This window comes from Dama dama, chromosome 3, assembly GCF_033118175.1.
Source record: "Dama dama isolate Ldn47 chromosome 3, ASM3311817v1, whole genome shotgun sequence".
NCBI lineage: Eukaryota > Metazoa > Chordata > Mammalia > Artiodactyla > Cervidae > Dama > Dama dama.
Genome location: NC_083683.1, coordinates 27295455 through 27300368, shown reverse-complemented (window position 1 = coordinate 27300368; position 4914 = coordinate 27295455). Strand labels below are relative to the sequence as shown.

Genomic DNA, 4914 nt, shown 5'->3' with positions numbered 1-4914 from the left:
ACACGAGGCTTCCCTGTCCCTCACCATCTCCCAGAGCATAACCAAGTTCATGTCTATTCAATCAGTGATGCCATCCAGCCATCTCATCCTCTGCTGCTTTCTCCTTTTGCCTTCAGTCTTTCCCAGCATCAGTGTCTTTTCCAATGAGTTGGCTGTTTGCATCAGGTGGCCAAAGTACTGGAGCTTCAGCCTCAGCATCAGTGTTTACAATGAATATTTAGGGCCTTGAATCAAAGGCCCATTCCTAAATCAATCTGTGGCCCTGGAAATGAAGAACTCTGATTGGCTACCCTCGGAGCTGGTGGGTGGGGTCAGTTCTTCTCAGACTACATGAACCACCCTTGTAGGAGGGAGTTCTTCTCCTAAAGAAGAAATGCAGGAATGGCAAAATAGAAAAAAATGGAAAAACTCAAAAGCACATTACTTTTCTCATTTATTTTACTTTCTAGTGTCTCCTTTGCATTCAGACTAAACATTATTTTTCAATGCCCAGACTTAACATTATACCTTTTATATTTTTGAATACCCAAACTTGACCTTATATTTTTCAGTTTCTCGTTTATATGCTTCCATCTTTCTGTTACTTGCTTCTCACCCTCTATTCATCTACATTCAAAATACTTATTAATCTTCACCTTCTTAAATCTTCCATTAACCAAGATCGTTTCTGTGTTTGAAAAACAAAGCCATTTCTACTTTTTTAATGAATTCCATTTAATTACTTTATTAATCATTTTCAAAATGGTGATGAGTATCAAAATTCACTTTCTTTCTTTTTTTTAAACATCACACAATTTTTTAATTATTAAATGAGAAACTCTCATTTGTTACATTATCACATTGCTAGTCAGAGATATGCTGCAGTGATGAAGAAAGTCAACATTGGATCAACCAAAGTCCTTGTTTCTACAACATTCATTTACAAAGAAATAATGTTCAACACAGTCCAACACAATATTTTTGGTTTTCTTCATATTGAAGTCCCCCCAAAAAATCATCTTCTAATGGGGTATTTTACTACATAAATTATAGTTCTCCATTTTTACAATTTCCCCCAAACAGTGTGAGAGATGTGTCACACTAAAATTTCTAAAGCTGTTAGGAAGTCCTTCGCACATCGTCGTCATCTGATGTGTCACTGCTACTTTTCTGTGTCGTCATTCTCAACAGTGGGTTTGAAAGTGCTGTTTCTCCAGGGTCCAAACTCGAAGTCACAGATCAGGCCATTTCTCAAAATACCATTTTTCCTCAGACCACTCTTCTGTAACTGTTCACTAATAACTTGGAATTCTCTCATTTCATCCTCAGATAAGGCTGCACGTGTTTCATCATTTTCACTGTCTTCCTGCCAACCCATCTCCTTTAACAATCTGTGTTCTGCTTCAAGTGAACTAGAAAGAATGTCAGTCTGTGGGAAGGCTGAAGATCGAATGATCTGTTGGGAAATTACCGAGGCATTGTCATTCTCTCGTGGAATTTCATTTTCTTCGAAGTTTTGGTTTACATCCCTTTCTTGGTGAGTACTATTGCTGTTAGGCAAATTAAATGGGTCATCATCCTTTTCTGAGCCCACATGGCTTTCATCTTCATGTTCCTCTTCCACTCTGTCCCTTTTCAGTGCTTTCAAAATCTCACTCTTCTTATCTGTGCGCATTCGTGTCAGTTTGGTTAGACAAGGCTGCTGATTAAGTTTGTCAACAGGTGAAGAAGAATTTGAGTGATTACACTCTTTCACTGAAGTTGTTGATGGACTAAAATTCTTGGCAGTTAATTTAAAAGCATTAAAGTTGCCAACAGCATATGTAGACTCATGAGGGAAAGAAGTCCCAACTTTATTTTCTTTAGTTTGGCTTTTCCATTGTGTAGGTTTTGTAGGTAGAGCAGCAGGTTTAGAAACTAAGCCTTTATAAACACTTGGACCAGTCCCATTCTTAACTGACTGTGACTGAAGATTCCCTACTACTGGAATCCAGATAATTGTAAGTCTTTTGTATTACCTTTCTTAATGACCAGCATCCTTTGAGTTCTAGATTTAGGATTCGAGGGATATTCTAAGAGAGGAGCTTGGGAGATTTTTTTGGTTGGGTATGTGTGTGTCTGGGCATGTAGGCCCCATACACCCACAGCTAAAGATTTATTCTGATTTGGTTCTCTCTCATATTCAGGATTTAGAGATGGAAAATCCTCAGCCTCAAACTGCTTGCGTTCTCTCTTGTCTTCTTTCCTCCCTGTTTCACTGTCAGGTATGTTGTTTTCATGTAGTCCTTGGCTTTTTCCAGAATGGAAAATACTGCTACGAGAATGGGAACTTCCCCCATGGTATCCCCCTCGATGATTTATGTTTTCAGTACCATTTCGTCCATGTGTACGCCATCCATTTTTTTCTTTCCTTCCAAAGTTACCTCCATTAGGACGTCCAATACCAGAATCAAAGCCATCTGAAGAGTTGTGTCGCTGGCGGTTCACATCATAACGATTTTCTGTCCATGAAAAGTTTTCAGAATGCTTTTCAAAATTCAGTGACGACTTTGTTGATGATGGTGGGGTCGGAAAATTAAGCCAGGCTGGAGCAAAGTCATGCTGCGCCATTTAGGTCCAGTCTCTCCAACTCAGCGAAACAAGGTTTCAATACCTCATGGCAAGTCCAAATTCCAACAGGACTGCACAGGAAGGTGTTGGGTTTGTCTCCGTAATCTTTATGTTTTCCAGTTTGTTTTTTTATTTTGTATCCTCTGAAATAATATCCAAGTTCTTTGAAGACACTTAACCTATGGCTATTTGACATAGAGTTACTTCAGTCAGCTACCCATACTTCTGTTTTAAAGTTTTCATATGGCTATCGCCAGAATTACCCAAGTTCCTTGGATTTTAAGATTTTAAAGTCTTCTTTATTATTCCATGTACTTGTCACTGTTGTACTTATCCACTCCAGATGAAATAATCCAATTTATGAGTCAAAAAGCAAAAACAAAAAGAAAATTTCACATCTGAAGAGCATTCCTAAGCATCAGCATAAACAGAGACACACAGTTATCTCAATACTACCATGCTGCTGGGAAACTGCCACATCTTAAATTTCCACGTAAATAAAAGATAAGAGCAAAAAAACTCTGTATTCATTCAGTGTCTTCATTTAGAAAAGTTGTCCCATTGTGACACGAAAAGGGCTGAGGTCAAAAATTCCTAAAACTTTTTTTTTTCTCCATTTATTTTTATTAGTTGGAGGCTAATTACTTTACAATATTGTAGTGGTTTTTGCCATACATTGACATGAATCAGCCATGGATTTACATGTGTTCCCCATCCTGATCCCCTCTCCCACCTCCCTCTCCACCCGATCCCTCTGGGTCTTCCCAGTGCACCAGCCCCGAGCACTTGTCTCATGCATCCAACCTGGGCTGGTGATCTGTTTCACCCTTGATAATATACATGTTTTGATGCTGTTCTCTCGAAACACCCCACCCTCGCCTTCTTCCACAGAGTCCAAAAGTCTGTTCTGTACATCTGTGTCTCTGCAGCACTGTTTATAATAGCCAGGACATGGAAGCAAACTAGATGCCCATCAGCAGACCAATGGATAAGGAAGTTGTGGTACATATACACCATGGAATATTACTCAGCCATTAAAAAGAATTCATTTGAACCAGTTCTAATGAGATGGATGAAACTGGAGCCCATTATACAGAGTGAAGTAAGCCAGAAAGATAAAGACCAATAGAGTATATTAACGCATATATATGGAATTTAGAAAGATGGTTAACGATAACCCTAAAACTTTTAACAAAGGTAAAATAAACTGCCATGAAAAACTTCAGCAATATTTAAACAGTAATTTGAAACTGCTGAACTACTCAGTACACAAATCAAACATATCTTACAGTTTTGGCTGAAGAATACCAACAACAGGGGAGGGGTTGGGGGAAGGCAAAACTACCATCAGCTGAAACACTATAAACCAGTTATATAATCTGTTTGAACCAAAATACTGAAGAAATGCCTGGATCTCTGTTTAAGTAGCTTGTAGAATTGTTCACTACTATCAATTCACTTCAGAGATGATTCTTCCCAATTTTAATAAACTTTAATAAAATTATCCAAGAACACTGTACTTCCAAAATGACCACTTGAAATATCTGGGGCCTTTTACACAAAACCTAGAAGATGATCTTCATATCTGAGTAATTCAACCACCTTCTGCCACACCAGAGGTGCCCCTGGCCTAGAGGTGCCACTGCGCTCGATCCCGGGAGTAGGTTTTCGGTACTTTGAATAATCCCCTTTGCCGCTTTTCCCTCCCCCACAACCAGTCTCAGTCCAAAATTCATTTTCAAAATATCTCCCTATATTTAAGGACATGGGATGAAATAAGATGTGCTAATGTTCTATACACATGTATTATTCCACACACGTATCAGTATATATACATTGGCAGTCTAAATTTAATTGACATTAATCTGAGGAGTTAATACAAATTGGATCTTGTTGCCTTCTCTTTAGAATACTTTAATATTTTGTGTTTCCCTGAATGGAAAGACCAAACAACCCGACATGGCATGTGGAACCCAGCGCAGTCCAGGTCCTGCGACCCTGCGTCCCGTCACACCTTCCTCGTGCTCCCGTCACTGTACCTCACTGGTCTTCCTTCAGTTATTCCTACATACAAGGCAACCTCCCGCCACAGAAATGTCACATAGGCTCTTGTTTTTGCCTGGCAGGTTTTCTGTTTTCATTCTTCAGAGCTCTGCTCAAACATCTCCTCTTCAGAGAAGGACAGATTCTCCCTGTCCTCCTTGACCACAACAATCCACCCATTACACTTATTTTCAGTTTTCTTGGAACTGTACTGGGTACCTCCCTTTGACATCTTTGGACCCAGTTGTAGCTTTATAGTTGTTTGCATGATTGCTTCATTAG

The 4914-nt window shown here is 39.2% G+C and overlaps 1 pseudogene; it reads right to left on the bottom strand.

The window, feature by feature from the left end:
* Window positions 1–1098: 1098 nt before the first annotated feature.
* LOC133049144 (vasculin-like) lies at window positions 1099–2998 on the bottom strand (annotated as a pseudogene).
* Window positions 2999–4914: the final 1916 nt, after the last annotated feature.